This window comes from Macaca thibetana, chromosome X (assembly GCF_024542745.1).
Source record: "Macaca thibetana thibetana isolate TM-01 chromosome X, ASM2454274v1, whole genome shotgun sequence".
In the NCBI taxonomy this organism is placed as follows: Eukaryota; Metazoa; Chordata; class Mammalia; order Primates; family Cercopithecidae; genus Macaca; species Macaca thibetana.
In genome coordinates, this window is record NC_065598.1 from 54,099,213 (window position 1) to 54,120,265 (window position 21,053).

At 37.6% G+C, this 21,053-nt stretch overlaps 1 protein-coding gene and 1 pseudogene across 2 annotated transcripts in view; both read left to right on the forward strand.

Moving 5' to 3' along the window:
* LOC126946569 (phosphoglycerate mutase 1-like) overlaps positions 1–10,215 on the forward strand; it is a 55,266-nt pseudogene extending 45,051 nt beyond the window's left edge. Inside the window, exon 2 of the transcript XR_007722696.1 lies at positions 7,924–10,215. The product of XR_007722696.1 is annotated as a phosphoglycerate mutase 1-like (transcript). The remainder of the gene's footprint in view (positions 1–7,923) is intronic.
* Positions 1–21,053, forward strand: part of MAGED2 (MAGE family member D2) — a 645,534-nt gene that overhangs the window by 487,829 nt on the left and 136,652 nt on the right. The gene's annotated exons all lie outside the window — the stretch shown is intronic.

The window sequence follows — 21,053 nt, forward strand, 5'->3', positions numbered from 1 at the left end:
TTGTTGCTCCACGTCCTCACCAGCATGTTGTCAGTGTTCTGGATTTTGGTCATTCTAATAGGTGTATAGTGGTATCTCATTATTGTTTTAGTTTGTAGTTCCCTAATGACATATGATGTTGAGCTTCTTTGCATATGCTTATTTACCATCTGCGTATCTTTTCTGGTGAGTTGTCTGTTCTTTCATTCAATTTGTAATCAAGTTGTTTATTTTCTTATAGTTGAATTTTAAAGAGTTCATTGTATATTTAGGATAACAGTCTTATCAGATGTGTCTTTTGCAAATATTTTCTCCCAGTCTGTGGCTTGTCTTTTCATTCTCTTGACAGTTTCTTTCACTGAGCAGAACTTTTAAATTTTAATAAATACTAGCTTATCAATTATGTTTTTCATGTATTATGCCTTTGATATTTATGTATAAGTATTTGTTTTAATACTTGTTCTCAATTCTTTTTGTTATATGCCTAGGAATGGAATTGCTTGGTCAGGTGATAACATGTTTAACTTTTTTGTGCAACTGCCGGACTTTTTCAAAGTGGTTGCACCATTTTACATTTCCACTAGCCATGTATGAGGGTTGCAGTTTCTCCTTATCCTTACCCATACTAGTTAATGTTCCTCCTTTTTGTTATAGCCATCCTAGTAATGTAAACTGATATCTCTTTATGGTTTTTATTTGTATTTCCCAGATGTCTTAATGATATTGAGTGTCTTTTCATATGGCTGTAGCCATTTGGATATCTTTTTGTATCTTTTTTGATGAAATGTCTATTCAAATTCTTTGCCCATTTTTAAATTGGGTGCTATGTCTTCATTGTTAAGGTATGTGCTTTATATATTCTGTGCACAAATTCCTTGTTATATGTATAATATGCAAATATTTTCTCCCATTCTGTGTATTATCTTTTCACTTTCTTGATGGTATCCTTTGAATCACAAACATTTTAAGTTTTTATGAAGTCCAAGCAATTTATCTCACTTTTGTCATTTTTGCTTTTGATGTCATATCTAAGAAAACATTTCCTAGTTCAAAGTCGTGAAGATTCTTGCACAGATTTTCTTCTGGGAGTTTTGGCTCTTGCATTTAGGTCTTTGATCCATTTTGAATTAAGTTTTAAAGGCGGTGAGGTAGAGATACATCTTCATTTTTAAATGTGGATCTCCAATTCCTCCAGCACCATTTGTTGGAAAGACTATTTTTTCCTATTGAGTTGTCTTGGCATCCTTGTTGAAAACCAATTGATCGCAAACATGTAAGTTAATTTCTGGACTCTCAACTTTTATTCCATTGATCTATATGCCTGCTATTATGCCTGTACTACATTGTCTTGATTACTGTAGCTGTTTAGTAAGTTTTAAAATTGCGAAGTGTGAGTCTTCCAACTTTGGTCTTCTTTTTCAAGGTTGTCTTGGTTATTCTGTGTTCCTTGTATTTTCACATGAATTTTAGAATTAGCTTTGGCAATTCCAGCTGGGGTTTTGGATATGTATTTCAATGAATCTGTATTAGTTTGGGGAGTATATTTATATTTCTTGATTTATCAATTTTAGACTTTATCCATAATAACTAAGAGCTTGTATATCCCACCCTTCCCATTATTTCCTGTCCTCCCATCCTTCCAAAAATGTTGTATCTTAATTTTTCATCAAGTCAATAACTTGTGTTTACGTTACTGTAAATATGTAAATACTGTTTACTGTTGAGTTATGTAGTGCACTGTGAATAATCCTCCTTTCTTGTAGGACTTTTCGTTTTCCCTATCACTTATGATTGCCTCATTTTTTTCTTTTTTTTTCTCTTTTTTTATTATTATTATACTTTAAGTTCTAGGGTACATGTGCATAACGTGCAGTTTTGTTACATATGTATACTTGTGCCATGTTGGTGTGCTGCACCCATCAACTCGTCATCACCCATCAACTCGTCATTTACATCAGGTATAACTCCCAATGCAATCCCTCCCCCCTCCCCACTCCCCATGATAGGCCCCGGTGTATGATGTCCCCTTTCCCGAGTCCAAGTGATCTCATTGTTCAGTTCCCACCTATGAGTGAGAACATGCGGTGTTTGGTTTTCTGTTCTTGTGATAGTTTGATGAGAATGATGGTTTCCAGCTGCATCCATGTCCCTACAAAAGACACAAACTCATCCTTTTTTATGTGGCTGCATAGTATTCTATGGTGTATATGTGCCACATTTTCTTAATCCAGTCTGTCACTGATGGACATTTGGGTTGATTCCAAGTCTTTGCTATTGTGAATAGTGCCGCAATAAACATACATGTGCATGTGTATAGCAGCATGATTTATAATCCTTTGGGTATATACCCAGTAATGGGATGGCTGGGTCATATGGTACATCTAGTTCTAGATCCTTGAGGAATCACCATACTGTTTTCCACAATGGTTGAACTAGTTTACAATCCCGCCAACAGTGTAAAAGTGTTCCTATTTCTCCACATCCTCTCCAGCACCTGTTGTTTCCTGACTTTTTAATGATCACCATTCTAACTGGTGTGAGATGGTATCTCATTGTGGTTTTGATTTGCATTTCTCTGATGGCCAGTGATGATGAGCATTTTTTCATGTGTCTGTTGGCTGTATGAATGTCTTCTTTTGAGAACTGTCTGTTCATATCCTTTGCCCACTTTTTGATGGGATTGTTTGTTTTTTTTCTTGTAAATTTGTTTGAGTTCTTTGTAGGTTCTGGATATTAGCCCTTTGTCAGATAAGTAGATTGCAAAACTTTTCTCCTATTCTGTAGGTTGCCTGTTCACTCTGATGGTAGTTTCTTTTGCTGTGCAGAAGCTCTTTAGTTTAATTAGGTCCCATTTGTCAATTTTGGCTTTTGTTGCCATTGCTTTTGGTGTTTTAGACATGAAGTCCTTGCCCATGCCTATGTCCTGAATGGTATTACCTAGGTTTTCTTCTAGGGTTTTTATGGTATTAGGTCTAACATTTAAGTCTCTAATCCATCTTGAATTAATTTTTGTATAAGGAGTAAGGAAAGGATCCAGTTTCAGCTTACTACTTATGGCTAGCCAATTTTCCCAACACCATTTATTAAATAGGGAATCCTTTCCCCATTTCTTGTTTTTCCCAGGTTTGTCAAAGATCAGATGGCTGTAGATGTGTGGTATTATTTCTGAGGACTCTGTTCTATTCCATTGGTCTATATCTCTGTTTTGGTACCAGTACCATGCTGTTTTGGTTACTGTAGCCTTGTAGTATAGTTTGAAGTCAGGTTGCGTGATGCCTCCAGCTTTGTTCTTTTGGCTTAGGATTGTCTTGGCAATGCGGGCTCTTTTTTGATTCCATATGAACTTTCAAGTAGTTTTTTCCAATTCTGTGAAGAATTTCTTTTACCTAGTAAGTTTTCTCTACCTATTCTTAAATGTTACTCCAAATGCTCCAAAATTTATGCCACATGTCTATTAATATTTTTAAATGCTCAAACACATCAGTTAATTTTTCTTGAGCGCCCACTCCCACAGTCATCTCTCCTCCTGCTACAGTTGGTTGTTCACTGTTATTTTGGGATCTGTCTTCATTACACTTCCTTATTGAGTCCCTTCTTTCCTGCACCCAATTTCTTCCTCCTTTTTGCTTTATGCCTTCATTTTCATGAAGCACATGATTCAGTAGCTTCATAAGAAGGAGTATATGTTAGGCAGAATAAGGCCCCCCCCCCAAATTGTCCATGTCCTAATCCCAGGAACCTGTATGTTTCCTTACACTGCAAAAGAGACTTTGTAGATGTGTTCAAGCTAAGCATCTTGAGATGGGGTGATTATTCTGAATCATCTATGTGGGCCCAATGTAGTCACAAGGAAGCAGGAGGTCAGAAACGAGAAAAGATGTTATACTATTGGCTTTGAGGATGAAGGAAGAGGACATGAACCAAAGAATGCAGGCAGCCTCTAGAAACTGGAAAAGGCAAGTAAACAGATTCTCCCCTAGTGCCTCTGGAAGCAACACAGTCTTGCTGCCCCATTTTAGGCTTCTGACCTCTAGAACTATAAGATAATAAATTTGTATTGTTTTGAGACACCACGTTTGTGATAATTTGTTGCAGTAGCAATAGAAAATAATATAGATCACATGGAAAATAAATGATCTGAGACCTTACCAGAATACAAATGTATTGTTTCTATACTCTCATGGGATTGACACTTTGAATTCTGGGTTGGAAATTATGTTTCCCTTAGAATCGTGAAGATACTGCTGCATAATCTTTTTGTTTCCAGTGTTGTTTTGGAAAATTGTATGGAATTCTAATTTATGATATTTTGTTTGTGACCTGAATCTTTTAGGGTCTTCTCTTTAACTCTGTTGTTCAAAAATGTCATCATGATATAACCTGATTTCAGTGTTTTAAAATTTATTGTTCTGGGATCTTGTTATTTCAGTCTGGAGATACATGTCCTTTAGTTCTGGGAAATTTTTTTGTATTCTTTTCTAGTATTTTCCTTTCTTTCATTATTTTGGTTCTCCTTTTCTGGAAGTTTATTAGTTAATTGATGCATTTCCTAAATATATGATCTTATTACTATTTTCCACTTACTACTTTTGTTATACTTTCTGAAATGTTTCCTTTTATTGAATATTTTATGTTGGTAATTCTACTTTTAGTTCCCCATAGCTCCTTTAAAGTGTATCTAGTATACCTTAAATATACACAGTACAATTTATTTTTTTTTAATAAAGTGTTTTCAGATCTAGTTTTAAAAGCTCAATGTCTTTTCTTGTCTCTATGAGGATATTTATTAAAATTTTAGAAAGTTTTCTTCTGCTCCCTGAATTTCCTGTTTCGTCTGGCTTTATTTTTATTTATTTATTTATTTATTTATTTATTTATTTATTTATTTATTTTTGAGACACAGTCTTGCTCTGTTGCCCAGACTGGAGTGCAGTGGCATGATCTCAGCTCACTGCAACCTCTGCCTCCCGGGTTCAAGCAATTCTCTTGCCTCAGCCTCCTGAGTAGCTGGGATTACAGGCATGAGCCACTATGCCCGGCTAATTTTTGTACTTTTAGTAGAGACATGGTTTCACCCCATGTTGGCCATGCTGGTCTTGAACTCTTGACCGATTGGGCTCCCAAAGTTTTACAGGCATGAGCCACCGCTCCTGGCCTACTTTTCTGTTTGTCTGTATTTGTCTGTCTGTAATATTAGGAGAGCCTCAACATGTCACTGTTACAAGGAGATGCACTGAAAAGCTGACCGTAATTTCTTTGTGAGTTGTGGAGAATTGTCAACTATTGGGTTTATTCAGAGGATGCTATGTCAAAAAGATAGTTTTGCACTAAGGTAGTACTCAAATCTGTATGTGGAGGATTTTTTTTTTTTTTCCTCTGAGGTCTTTAATCTCACCAGACTAAAATCTTCTAGACTCTTACTTCAGCCATTTAAACCAGGCTTTGGAATTCTGGAAGCAGGCAAATGGGAGGAGGCTGTGATCCCACTGTTCCAGATGCTGGCTTTGATTTTATCCTTTTGTTTGCAGCTCTGTGTTTCACTCCAATCTATACTGTGCTTGATGTCCCCATGTCCAAAACCTCTCAGCTTCTATTTCTTCTGAGAATAAATCTCAGGAATGTTGTGGAGTGGGGAAATAGTATTTATTAATTTACATGTTGGGGGGACAGGATTCGAGTGTCCAATTGCTATGTATACAGATTTTCAACCAATTTTCTTTGTTTTCAGGCCCGCACTCCATTTCCACTTTCCAAAGTGCTTTGTGCCACCAACTCTTAATTCTTCCTCAGTTCTATGGGAGCAGAATGACTTGTTTCTTGGTGGCATTCAAATTTTTCCTTCCTTTCCTCTGCTAAGTTAATTATTGCTTATCAATCTGCTTTTCATCTCTCCAGAACTTGCTGAAATCTCATCTATTATTGTTTTATTTCCCACTCCCTTTACCCCCATGGGCTTTTTTTCCCCCCTTTATTATCATTTAGTAGAGTTTGGGATTATGTTAAAGTTGCCTGTGGATTGATATTTAGCCATATTAAAAACACATAAATGTAATGTAACTATGAAATTGTGACTGGCACAAACTATGCTCTGGCACCTATCTGGATTGTGGTCACATCAATGAATAATCATTTTTTTTTTTTTCCGAGACAGAGTCTCTCTCTGTTGCCCAGGCTGGAGTGCAGTGGTGGGATCTCAACTCACTGCAAGCTCCGCCTCCTGGGTTCACACCATTCTCCTGCCTCAGCCTCCCCAGTAGCTGGGACTACAGGCGCCGCCACCACGCCTGGCTAATTTTTGTGTTTTAAGTAGAGATGGAGTTTCACCTTGTTAGCCAGGATGGTCTCGATCTCCTGACCTCGTGATCGGCCCGCCTCGGCCTCCCAAAGTGCTGGGATTACAGGCGTGAGCCACTGTGCCCGGCCAAATAATCATTTTCAAAGAGGTTTAGTTGTCTTAGCTGATGTGATGGACTCAAGGCTCTTTTTGCAGAGTTCCTGTTTCTGTTGACTACAATCATTTATTTTAATGTTAAAGTTGTTTACTACTTGATTATTGGAAGATATCTCTAGACTAAAATCATTGACATAATAGAAAGAAACCTTTTAATCTTATTTTTTAAAAGTAATACATGCACATAGTAACAAAAATGTCAAATAGCACAAAAGTGTATTCACTGAAAAATAAGTCTCCTTCACTCTCCAGTCCCCCAGCTACCCACTTCCTTTCCTTAGAGGCAATTACTGTTACCAGTTTCTTGCATTCTTTCAGATATATTATAGGCATATTCAAGCATATATACCTTTCACTGTCACAGAAATGGCAATGTTCTATGTGTACTGACATGCATCTTGCTTTTTTCACTTAACAGTATATCTTGGTGATCTTCCATTTCGATGCACATAGGATCTTACCTTTTTTCTTCTGGTGGTTTTATAGTATTCTGTTGTATTAATACACTGCAATTTATTTAACCAGTTTCTTATTGATGGACATTTAGGTTGTTTCCAACATTTTCTACTACAAATATTGCTTCAGTGAATTTCTTCACCTTTTGTACATGTTTGAGTGTATTTGTGACATAAATTCCTATAAGTACAATTGTTGGTTCAAAGAATATGTAGCTTTTATTTTATTTTATTTTATTTTAGACAGAGTCTCGCTCTGTCACCCAGGCTGGAGTGCAGTGGTGCGATCTCCGCTCACTGCAACCTCAGCGTCTCCCGGATTCAAGCAATTTTCCTGCCTCAGCCTCCCGAGTAGCTGGGATTACAGGCACCCACAACCACGTGCAGCTAATTTTTGTATTTTTTGTAGAGTTGGGGTTTTACCATGTTGGCCAGGCAGGTCTCAAATTCCTGACCTCAAGTGATCCACCCACCTTGGCCTCCCAAAGCGCTGGGATTATAGGCATGAGCCACCGCGCCTATCCAACATATAACTTTAAAATTTGTCTTTGTCTTTTTGAAATGTCCCAGAGATATTTGTGAGAGCATCCTTGCTTTGTGACAATAAGATGTTTGTAGGAACATTTTGCTTTTTTTTGTCCTCTGCTCAAGGAACCCTGATTCCGTTTGGCAGAAAAAAGTAGATCTGGGGGGTTTGGGGGGGAGGTTTAGATTTTTCTACATGACTACTGTTGGTAGGGAGAGGCAATCTGAATGATTTAAGTAACAAAGTGAAAACTTTTTAAGGGTGCAAGTTCATGTTGATGTTTCCAGTTTAACTTCAAGTCCTTTCTTTCTTACTATTATGAGAAATTTAAATAATTTGTTCTCTTTTTCTTTTTCATTTGTGCTGCCATCTTTAATGCTCTTTTATTTATATTCTTCTACTAACTCAAATATATTATGCTGCATATTGTCATACCAAACCATGTGTTTAAATTATAATACTGTTCTGAGCTTGAGAAATATCTATTTCTTTTCTGCTCCCTGACAAAATAGATTTCAAAGCATACAAGTTTAGATGATCCTTTATGAGCACACCATCCGAACACAGAACTGGCTGTCTGGAAAGAAATTTGAACCTCCTGCCCATGGAGCCTCAGGGAATTCTGAGGGTATAGGGCACTCAGCATCAAAATAGAGTCCCCATGCACTTAATGGAAGTTAATGGAAAGGACAGCTAAGCAAACACTGGCTTGTGAGGTTTTAACTAAAACCTTCCTCCAGCTTTTCTTTCCCACATGCCAAAACAGTCTTGGCTTTTTTCCTTTGAGCCTTACTACTTCAACTTGTTTTTTCTTTTTTCATATTTTTCTTCGCTGATGCTGCTGCTCATTTATTTGTTATAGGCAGTTTGAGCACTGAACTTCAATTTTTCATAGGACCTTGACTTCTTTGTTGGCTTGAATGGCTTCAAGATTGTCCTATTTTAAAGCCATCTAAGACAGTAAAAAAATCCCAGAAAATACATTGTCAAGAATTGTGAGCCTGCTGCCATGGCCAGTCCAGTTTCCAGAGCAAGAGCACTCAGCGGACCATGAGGAGGTCAATCACGATGGGCAGGTGCTGCCAGGTGCTGGCTATGAGTTTGACATATGCTTCCCATCAGTGCAGAAGAGAGCAATCTGGAATCTCTGGACACTGTGCATGCTATTGACCCAATGTGGTGGCCTGCAGTGAGGGCTTGGTGCCTCACTGAATGGCACTATGGGGATCTGACCAGCTTCCATAAAGCAGAAACTGCTGGCAAGAATGGTGAGGCCTAGGTAAAGATGTGGATATGCCCTTATGATGTCTCACCACCTTCGATGGAGCCCTACCACCACTTCTATAGCAGCATTAGTAAGGATTGCGGGTATACAGACCTCACTGGAGATCAACTACCCTTTTGTGAGAGTCTGGAGGATACTATTGCCAGAGCTCTGGCCTTTTGGAATAAAGATATAGTTCCCCAGATAAAGAAGAGGAATTGGATATTGATTGAAGCCCATGACAACAGTCTTATAGGCATTATCAAGCATCTGGAGGGTGTCTCTGAAGTAGCTCTCATGGAGCTGAACCTGCTTACTGGTATTCCCATTGCCTATGAATTGGCCAAGAACTTGAACCCCATCAAGTCCATGCAGTTCTTAGGGGATGAAGAGACTATGTGTAAAGCCATGAAAGCTGTGGCTGCCCAGGGCAAGGCCAAGAAGTGAAGACCTTCAGGCAGACTACTGTCCCCAGAAACACCCTCCCTGCCCATCCCTTCTTCTGCCCCTCCTTCCTGCACATGTCACATGGATCACATCTGTAGGCATCTGAAGTTGTAGATGCAGATGGGGACCGATGGCTCCCATTTTCATTTCAGCCATTTGTCTCCTGCACCCACTCTCTTCATACAATCCAGTCAGGATAGCACCTCTGGGGCATGGGGCTCAGTCCAAGCCCAGGGAAAGCTCCCCTTATCCAAGAGGGTTGAGAGGTAGTGATTCGGGTTTTAACCAGGGCTTTGTGTGCAAAGGACCTGATTTAGTAAGGGATAGGGAGAAACCATGCTAAGGCCTGGCTGATGAGGAGAAGCAAGAGAGCCTGTTTGCCGTCAGTAGGCAATCTTGTGTTCTTCTGTAGTCAGGCCACTTACAGGGGTACTCTAGTCATTCCAGTGGAAGATGAATGTAACCTGCATGGTGATGTAAAATAAAAAAGCCCCCAAACCAAACAAAAATAAAACACCCCATTTCCTTCCTGACCCCAGAGGAGCTGGCTCCACTTGAAGATTGAGATCAATCCTGAATTAAATTTCTATTGCATTTACTTTTACAAAAAAATGTATAGAAATAATATGAAACAAAAACCCTCCTGGGGTTTCTAGTGGTGGCTGAAATAGTCCCACATGTGGTCATCAGAAAATAAGCCATTCCTCACACCAATATTAGATAATCTCCTTGACCTGTAAGGGATAGGAGTGCATCCTGCTGTGTATTTTAGAATTCCTCCCTGATATGGTTTGAATTTGTGTCCCTGTCCAAATCTCATGTGGAATTGTAAATCCCAATGTTGTAGGAGGGGCCTGGTGGGAGGTAATTAAATCATGGGGGCAGATTTCCCCCTTGCTGTTCTCATGATAGTAAGTGAGTTCTCACAAGACCTGGTTGTTTAAAAGTGTATGACACCTTCCCCTTTGCCCTCTTCCTCCTTCTCCAGCCGTGTAAGATGTGCCTACTTCCACCTTCACCTTCTGCCATGATTGTAAGTTTCCAGAGACCTTCCCAGCCATGCTTCCTGTACAGCTGCAGAATCATGAGTCAATTAAACCTCTTTTCTTTATAAATTACCCAGTCTCAGGTAGTTCTTTATAGAAATTTGAGAACAGACTAATACACCCCCCACCACCTTGTTTTGAGGCAGTGAAATGCTTCTTGATCATGTTCCAGTGTGTTTTTCATGGCCTGATTTCTTTTCTTTCTTTCTTTTTTATTTCAATTGTTTTTTGGGTACAGGCATTTTTTGGTTACATGGATAAGTTCTTTAGTGGTGATTTCTGAGACTTTAGTACACCTGTTACCCGAGCAGTGTACACTGTACCCTATATGTAGTCTTGCAACCTTCCCCTCTGAGTCGCCAAAGTCCATTATGTCATTCTTATGCCTTTTCATTGCCTGATTTCTGAATCATGTTCTAGTTGCTTGGCCCTGCCACATGGGCCCAGTACTCATTTTGGGCATAAATATACTAAATATTTTTTTCCAGATCAGTATAATAAAGGAGTGATGTACAATTACAAAATTGTGAAGAAAATGTGCCAAATAATAATTTTAAAATCTACTTACTAACCTCATGTGGCTCAATTCAATAACGTCCCATAATTTTCACAATACTGGGTGTGCTTCATGAAGACCAATTCGCAAAAGACAAAAGCACAATTGAATTATCCACATTACAGTTACAATTTTACATTCTTAATATGCCCAGGTAACTCTTGACAACATTTCAAATAAACTTCAGTCATATTTGGCATATACTGAGGCTGGCATTTTTTTCCCACATGAAAGCAAATGGAAAAATGATAAAATTACAATTATAGAGAACCTCAGCCATTCCAGGTTTGGTGCAAATATCCATATTTTTGCTAAATATTCTAGAACTGTATCCCCAGCTTTGCATTGTGGATAGATGTAGACATTATTATTTGTTTACCATAGGGATAAAACCTATAGTTACTTTTGAAGAATTAAAGCCAACCCCCAAAGATTTATGCACCTAACAAGGTTTTTTTTTTTTTTCATACTTTATTGGTTTTGTCTAAAGAAAAGGTTTTTAGTATGAAAATTTCCAGTTGTCTATGTATAAATGTACATCTTTAAGAATCACTTAATAAAGGATATTTACCAAAGATATGGGAACTATGTAGCCCTATTCTCAGCACAGAAGCAGTGACTTCTAGTAAAGATTTAAAATGGGCTCAGATGAGAGGAGGAAAAAACTCAGAACCCTAGCCTTGGAAAAGAACTTTTAAAAGCCCCAACTCTGAGCATGTTATCACTTATGGATCTTTCTCTTTTATCTGCTGTTGAAGTATTATGAGTTTCAGTCCAGCAAGGTCATATCTTTCTTCAAAAGAAAAATCAATGCCCCAAATATGAAAATTACACAACTTGTTGACACACTACTAGCTCCCATCCCAGTATGGCCAAATCTTTCTCTGAAAAAAAAAAAAAAAACTAAAATACAAAATTCCACAACTTTATTTCTGATAACACTTTAGTTTAATTGTCACACAATTAATCAACTTCAATAACTTAGGTATTTCTGGATCATAGCATAACTAGTAGGGCTTATAACTTTGTAACTTTCCATGCATAGAACCCTTCTAGGTTAAGCACACATATTTCTTTTTTTTTTTTTTTTTTTTTTTTTTTTTTTTTTTTGAGACGGAGTCTCGCTCTGTCACCCAGGCTGGAGTGCAGTGGCGTGATCTCGGCTCACTGCAAGCTCTGCCTCCCGGGTTCACGCCATTCTCCTGCCTCAGCCTCCCGAGTAGCTGGGACTACAGGCGCCCGCCACCATGCCCGGCTAATTTTTTTTTTTGTATTTTTAGTAGAGACGGGGTTTCACCATGTTAGCCAGGATGGTCTCGATCTCCTGACCTTGTGATCCGCCCACCTCGGCTTCCCAAAGTGCTGGGATTACAGGCGTGAGCCACCGTGCCCAGCAAGCACACATATTTCAAAAAGAAGATTCAAAAAAACAGTTTCTGAAATAATATTAGGAGTGGGAAATAAATAAGGGGCATCCAAATAGGAAGAGAGGAAGTCAAACTACCCCTGTTTGTAGATGATATGATTCTATATCTAGAAAACCCCATAGTCTCAGCCCAAAGGATCCTTAAGCTGATAAATAACTTAAGCAAATTATCGGGATACAAAATCAATGTGCAAAAATCACTAGCACTGCTATACAACAACAACACTCAAGCTGAAAGTCAAATCAGGACCACAATCCCATTCACAATTACCACACACACAAAGTAAAATACCTATGAATACAGATAATCAAGGAAGTGAAAGATCTCTACAAGCAGAACTGCAAAACGCTGCTCAGAGAAATCAGAGATGATACAAACAAATGGAAAAACATTCCATGCTCATGGATAGGAAGAATCAACATCATTACAGTGGCCATACTGCCCAAAGCAATTTATAGATTCAACACTATTTCTATTAAACTACCTACGACATTCATTACAGAAGTAGAAGTATTTTAAAATTTATGAGGAACCAAAAAGGAGCCCGAATAGGCAAGGCAATCCTAAGAAAAAGAACAAAGCTGGAGGCATCATGCTATCTGACTTCAAACTATACTACAGAGCTATGGTAACCAAAACAGCATGGTACTAGTACAAAAACAGGCACAAAGTCGAATGGAACAGAATAAAGAACCCAGAAATAAGGCCACACAACTACAACTATTGGATCTTTGACAAAGCTGACAAAAACAAGCAATGGGGAAAAGACTCCCTACTCAATAAATGATGCTGGGATAACTGGCTAGCCACATGTAGAAGATTGAAACCAGACCCCAGACCCCTTCCTTACACCATATACAAAAATTAACTCAAGATGGATTAAAAACTTAAATGTAAAACCCAAAATTATAAAAAACCCTGGAAGGCAACCTAGGCAATGCAATTCTGGAATAGGAACAAGCAAAGATTTCATGACAAAGACACCAAAAGCAATTGCAACAAAAGCAAAAATGGACAAATGGGATCTAATTAAACTAAAGAGCTTCTGCACAGCAAAAGAAACTATTAACATAGTGAACAGATAACTTACAGAATGGGAGAAAAATTTTTCAAGCTACGCGTCTGAGAAAGGTCTAATATTCAGCATCCATAAGGAACTTAAACAAATGTACCAGGTAAAAAACTCAAACAACCCAATTAAAAAGTGGGCAAAGGACATGAAAAGACACTTTTAAAAAGAGGATATGCATGTGGCCAACAATCATATGAAAAAAAGCTTAACATTACTGATTATTAGAGAAATGCAAATCAAAACCACAATGAGATACTGTCTCATACAAGTCAGAATGGCTATTATTAAAAAGTCAAAAAATAACATGCTGGTGAGGTTGCAGAGAAAAAATAATGCTTATACACTGTCTTTAACCATTGTGGAAGACAGTGTGGCCATTCCTCAAAGATCTAAAAACAGAAATGCCATTCGACCTGCAATCCCATTACTGGATATGGAATCAACCTAAATGGCTATCAATGATAGACTGGATAAAGAAAATGTGGTACATATACACCATGGAATACTATGTAGCCATAAAAAAGAACAATATTTTGTCCTTTGTGGGAACATGGATAGAGCTGGAGGCCATTATCCTTAGCAGACTAACACAGGAACAGAAAACCAAATACCACATGGTCTCAATTATGAATGGAAGCTAAATGATGAGAACACATGGACACATCGAGGGGAACAACACACACTGGGGCCTACTGGAAGAGGGAGGGTGGAAGGAGGGGAAGGATAAGGAAAAATAAGTAATGGGTACTAGGCTTCATATCTGTGTGATGAAATAATCTGTAAAACAAACCTCCATGACACGTTTACCTATATAACAAACCTGCACATGTACCCTTGAACTTAAAAGTTAAATTAAAAAAGGATGAAAATGTTGTGTTCTCAGTTAAATATTATTAATTGTTTGCTTAAGAGATGCCTTTCCAAGCAAAGGATTAATGTAGATACTTTGAAGCCTATGAACACTATTCTTTTAACCCAATTAATTAGTTTCAATTGCTTTTGTACATGGCACAAACTCAATGTCAGAACCTGTTATATTTACTCTTATACTTAGAAGACCTAGATACTTGCTAGCAAGCAGATAAAAATTAAGAACACACTTTAAAAACAGGGTTACTCTCAATAAAATAATGTTTATAATGATTTCTAGTACTTAGAAATAGTCACAGTTTAAGAACCTCGTTGCTTCTTTAAAGAAGGGTCAGAAGAGCTGGAACATCATTTATTGTTTATCCTCATCACTTCCCCTTACAGTTCTCTATAGTTATTTTGTTTTAATATATGTAGTTCTCCTTGCTTTGTGGGCCCTATGTCATCAACAAATGTCAGAGATTTTCTCCACTTTTCCTTGAGAGTTTCCTTGTAACAGGCCAACTCATTTCCCCCTTATCCTCAACACTTCATCCTTGGAACTAAATTCCTAAGGGTATCTTAAAAATATATTTTTTTAAATTTCCATAGGTTTTGGGGGAACAGGTGATATTTGGTTACATGAGTAAGTTCTTTAATGGTGATTTGTGAAATTTTGGTGCACCCATCACTGAGCAGTATACACTGAACCCAAATTGTAGTCTTTTATCCTTCACCCCTCTCTCACCCTTTCCCCTGAGTCCCCAAAGTCCATTGTATAATTCTTATGTCTTTGCATCCTCATAGCTTAGCTCCCACTTATGAGTGAGAACATACAATATTTGGTTTTCCATTCCTGAGCTACTTCACTTTCTTAATCTGTCATTGATGGGCATTTGGGTTGGTTCCATGTCTTTGCTATTGTAAATAGTGCTGCAATAAACATATGTGTGCATGTATCTTTATAATAGAATGATTTATATTCCTTTGGGTATATACCCAGTAATGGGATTGCTGAGTCAAATGGTATTTCTGGTTCTAGATCTTTGAGGAATCACCACGTTGTCTTCCACAATGGTTGAACTAATTTACATTCCCACCAACAGTGTAAAAGCATCCCTATTTATCCACAGCCTTGCCAGCATCTGTTGTTTCTTGACTTTTTAATAATCTCTATTCTGACTGGCATGAAATGGTATCTCATTGTGGTTTTGATTTGCATTTCTCTAATGTCAGTGATATTGAGCTGTTTTTCATGTTTGTTGGGCTGCATGTATGTCTTTTGAAAAGTGTCTGTTCATGTCCTTTGCCCACTTTTTAATGGGGTTGTTTTTTCCTTATACATTTGTTTAAGTTCCTTGTAAATTCTGGATAGTAGACATTTGTCAGATGGGTAGATTGCAAAAATTTTCTCCCATTCTGTAGGTTGCCTGTTTGCTCTGATGATACTTTTGTTTTGCTGTGCAGAAGCTCTTTAGTTTAATTAGATCCCATTTGTAAATCTTAGCTTTTGTTGCAATTGCTCTTGGTGGTTTCATCATAAAATCTTTGCCTAAGTTTTCTAGGGTTTTGGGTTTTACATTTAAGCTTTTAATCCATCTTGAGTTAATTTTTGTATAAGGTGTAAATAAGAGGTCCAGTTTCAGTTTTCTGCATATGGCTAGCCAGTTACTCCAGCACCATTTATTAAATAGGGAATTCTTTCCCCATTGCTTGTTTTTGTCAGGTTTGTCGAAGATCAGATGGTTATAGATGTGTGGTGTTATTTCTTAGGTCTCTGTTCTGTTCCACTGGTCTATATGTCTGCTTTGGTACCAGTACCATGCTGTTTTGGTTACTGTAGCCTTGTAGTATAGTTCAAAGTCAGGTAGCGTGATGCTTCCAGCTTTGTTAATTTTGCTTAAGATTGTCTTGGCTATACAGACTGTATTCAAGAGACCCATCTAACGTGCAGAGACACACATAGGCTCAAAATAAAGGGATGGAGAAAAATTTACCAAGCAAATGGAAAGCAGAAAAATCAGGAGTTGCAATCCTAGTCTCTGACAAAACAGACTTTAAACCAACAAAGATTTTAAAAAATACAAAGAAAGGTATTACATAATGGTAAAGGGATCAATGCAACAAGAAAAGCTAACTATCCTAAATATATATGCACACAATACAGGAGCACCCAGATTCATAAAGTTCTTGGAGACCTACAAAGATACCTAGACTCCTACACAATAATAGTGGGAGATTTTAACATGCCACTGTCAATATTAGACAGATCAGTGAGACAGAAAAGTTAACAAGGATATTCAGGACTTGAACTCAGCTCTGGCTCAAGTGAACCTAATAGATATCTACAGAACTCTCCACCTCAAGACAACAGAATATATATTATTCTCAGCGCCACATGGCACTTACTCTAAAGTCAACCACATAATTGGAAGTAAAACACTCCTCAGCAAATGCAAAAGAATGAAGATCATAACAAACAATCTCTCAAACCACAGTGCAATTAAATTAGAACTCAAGATTAGGATACTCACTCAAAACCACACAACTACATGAAAATTGAACAACCTGTTCCTGAATGACTCCTGGGTAAATAATGAAATTAAGACAGAAATCAAGAAGTTATTTGAAACCAATGAGAACAAAGACACAACATATCAGAATCTCTGGGATGCAGCTAAAGCAGTGTTAAGAGAGAAATTCATAGCACCAAATGCCCACATTGGAAAGCTAGAAAGACCTCAAATCGACACCCTGATATCACAGTTAAAATAACTAGAGAAGCAAGAGGAAACAAATCCAAAAGCTAGCAGGAGACAAGAAATAACTAAGATCAGAGAGGAACTGAAGGAAATAGAACACGAAAGACCCTTAAAAAAATCAATGAATCCAGGAGCTGTTTTTTCGAAAAAATTGATAAAATAGGGAGACCACTAGCTAGATTAACAAAGGAGAAAAGAGAGAAGAATCAAATAGATGCAACAAAAAATGATAAAAGGGATATCACCACTGACCCCACAGAAATACAAACTACCATTAGAGAATACTATAAACACCTCTATGCAAATAAACTAGAAAATCTAGAAGAAGTAGATAAATTCCTGGACACATACACCCACACCTTCCCAAGACTAAACCATGAAGTCAAATCCCTGAATAGACCAATAACAAGTTCTGGAATTGAGGCAGTAACAAATAGCCTACCAACCAAAAAAAAGCCCAGGACCAGATGGATTCACCACTGAATTGTACCAGAGGTACAAGGAGGAGCTGGTACCATTCCTTTTGAAATATTTCCAAACAATCGATAAGGAGGGACTTCTCCCTAAGTCATTTTAAGAGGCCAGTATCATCCTGATACCAAAACCTGGCAGAGACACAACAAAAATGAAATCTTCAGGCCAATATCCCTGATTAACCTCAATGCAAAAATCCTCAATAAAATACTGGCAAACTGAATCCAGTAGCACATAAAAAAGCTTATCGGCCGGGCGCAGTGGCTCAAGCCTGTAATCCCAGCACTTTGGGAGGCCGAGACGGGCGGATCACGAGGTCGGGAGATCGAGACCATCCTGGCTAACACGGTGAGACCCCGTCTCTACTAAAAATACAAAAAACTAGCCGGGCGAGGTGGTGGGCGCCTGTAGTCCCAGCTACTCGGGAGGCTGAGGCAGGAGAATGGCGTAAACCCGGGAGGCGGAGCTTGCAGTGAGCTGAGATCCGGCCACTGCACTCCAGCCTGGGCGACAGAGCGAGACTCCGTCTCAAAAAAAAAAAAAAAAAAAAAAAAAAAAGCTTATCCACCACGATCAAGTCAGCTTCATCCTGGGATGCAAGGCTGGTTCAGCGTATGCAAATCAATAAACATAATTCACCACATAAACAGAACCAACGACAAAAACCACGTGATTATCTCAATAGATGAAGAAAAGGCCTTTTGTAAAATTCAACATCCCTTCATGTTAAAAACTCTCAATAAACTAGGTGTTGATGGAACATATCTCAAAACAATAAGAGCTATTTGTGATAAACCCACAGCCAATACTGAATAGTCAATAGCTGGAAGCATTTCCTTTGAAAACTGGCACAAGGATGCCCTCTCTCACCACTCCTACTCAACATAGTATTGGAAGTTCTGGCCGGGGCAATCAGGCAAGAGAAATAAATACACTGTATTCAAATAGGAAGAGAGGAAGTCAAATCCTTAAACTGACAAGCAACTTCAGCAAAGTCTCTGGATACAAAATAAATGTGCAGAAATCACAAGCATTTCTATACACCAATAATAGACAAGCAGAGAGCCAAATCATGAGTGAACGTCCATTCACAATTGCTATGAAGAGAATAAAATACTTAGGAATACAGCTAACTAGGGACACGAAGGATCTTGTCAAGGAAAACTACAAACCACTGTTCAAGGAAATAAAAGAGGACACAAACAAATGGAAAAGCATTCCATTCTCATGGATAGGAAGAATCAGTGTCATGAAAATGGCCATACTGCCCAAAGTAATTTATATATTCAATGCTATTTCCATCAAACTACCATTGACATTCTTCACAGAATTAGAAAAATCTACTTTAAAATTCAACAGAATCACTCACTCTTTTCATTCCTCTTCGTGAGTGCTGCAGACTGCAGCTGCTTCCAGTTGGCGTCTTGGCCCCTCTGAAAAACATTTTTTCAGTATTAACCTGGTATTTTGCAGCTTCACTAAACTCACATCTTAGTTTTAGTTGTTCTTTTATAAAGTGCATCGAATTTTCTGTGTAGATGATTGCATCATTTGCTAATACATTTTAAATTCTTTTTAATCTGGATGCCTTTTATTTCTTTTTCTTGCCCGATTGCACTTGCTACCACCTTCAATACAATGTTGGAAAGAAGTAGTGAAAGTAAACATCCCTGTATTGGTCCTGATGTTGGCTGCAGATTTTTCGAAGACGTACTTTATCAGTTTGAGAAAATTCCTTTCTATTCTTATTTTTCTGTGAGTTTTTAAAAAACAGAAATGAATGTTTGATTTTATCAAATGCTTTTACAGTATTTATTAGTATAACCATGTGATTTTTCTCAGTTTGTTAATATGGGGAATGCCAGTGTTTGATTTTTTTTTTCATAGCGCCTCCCTGCATATGCAAGTTTTTCTACTCTCATGACATTTACTATTACCTCCAAGCCATTAAATTCCATCTTTAAGTCTTGTACTGGAAAAGCATTAAATAAAGAGTTTAAATGTGTGGAGATAGAGAACATTTTATATCAGTGGAATGATTTTAGTTTCAATCCCTTATAGGGAATCCATTCTGTTTATACAAACTTTTTTCCTAAACTACTCCTCATGACAAACCATTGATAAAAGGCAGATTGCTGATGCTTCCTTTACCTCTTTTCAAAAATAATTCATGTGCAGAGGTTTTTGATGAGCTCCCAATTTTTGGCTTATTTATTTTAATTAACTAAAGTCCATTGTTTACATTAGAGTTCACTATTTGTATTGTACATTCTATGGGTTTGAGCAAACATATAATGTCATATAGCCAACATTAAGTATCATACAGAATAATTTTACTGTTCTAAAAATTCCCTGTGCTTCACCTATTCATCTCTCTTCCCTGAACTCTTGGCAACCACTGATCTTTTAGTTTCTATAGTTGTGTTTTTTACAGAATGTCATATGGTTGGAATCATATAGTAGGTAGTCTTTTCAGATTGGTTTCCTTCACTTAGCAGTATCTATTGAAGGTTCCTCCATATCTTTTCATGACTTCAAAGATTACCTCTTTTTAGTGCTAAATAATATTCTATTGTCTGGATTTACCACAGCTTATTTATCCTTTCATCTACTGAGGGGCATCTTGACTGCTTCCAAGTATCGACAATTATAAATATAGCTGCTATAAATATTTGTGTGCAGGTTTTTGTGTGGACCTGAATTTTCAACCCATTCGGCTAAATCCAAGGAGCACAGTTCCTGAATCATATGGTAAAAGTTTGTTTAATTTTGGAAGAAACTGCCAAGCTGTCTTCCAATGTGGCCGTACCATTTTGCAGTCCCACAAGCAACGAATCAGAGTCCTTGTTGTTCCACATCCTTGCCAGCATTTGATAGTGTTAGTGTTTTGTATTTTGGTCATTCTAATAGGGGTATAATGGTATCTCATTGTTGTTTTAATTTGTAATTCCCTAATGACCTATGATATTGAGCATATTTGCATAAGCTTATTTGCCATGTGTATATCTTTGTTGGTGAGATATATGTTCATGTCTTTTGCCCATTGTTAAAGTAGGGTTACTCATTTACTTATAGTTGAGCTTTAAGTGTTCTTTGCATATTTTGGATAACAGTCTCTTTTACAAGTATTTTCTCCCAGTTTGTGACTTGTCATTTCATTCTCTTGACAATGTCTTCCACAGAGCAGAATTTTTTAATTTTTATGAAGTCAAGCTTATCAGTTATTTCTTTTATGTATTATACCTCTGATTTTGTACTGGAAAGGTCATCCCCATACCCAATGTCACCTAGATTTTCTCCTATGTTATCTTCTAGGAGTTTTGCATTTGCATTTTACTTTCAGGTTTATGATTTATTTTGAGATTTTTTTTGGTGAAAGATGTAAGGTTTACATCTATATTTGTGGGGTTTTTTTTTTGCGTATATGGGTGTCCAGTTGTTCCAGCACTATTTGTTTAAAAGGCCCTTTTTGCTCCACTCTATTGCCTTTGCTTCATTGTTAAAGATCAGTTGACTATATGTGGGTCTATTTCTGGGCTTTCCATTATATTCCATGAATCTATTTGTCTATTTTTTCATCATTACCACACAGTCTTGATTACTATAGCTTTATAGTAAGTCTTGAAGTCTAGTGGCGTGAGTACTCCAGCTTTGTTCTCCTTTAATACTATGCTAGCTATTTTGGATCTTTCACCTCACCATATAATTTTTAGAATAAGGTTAGTAATAACCATAAAATAAAATG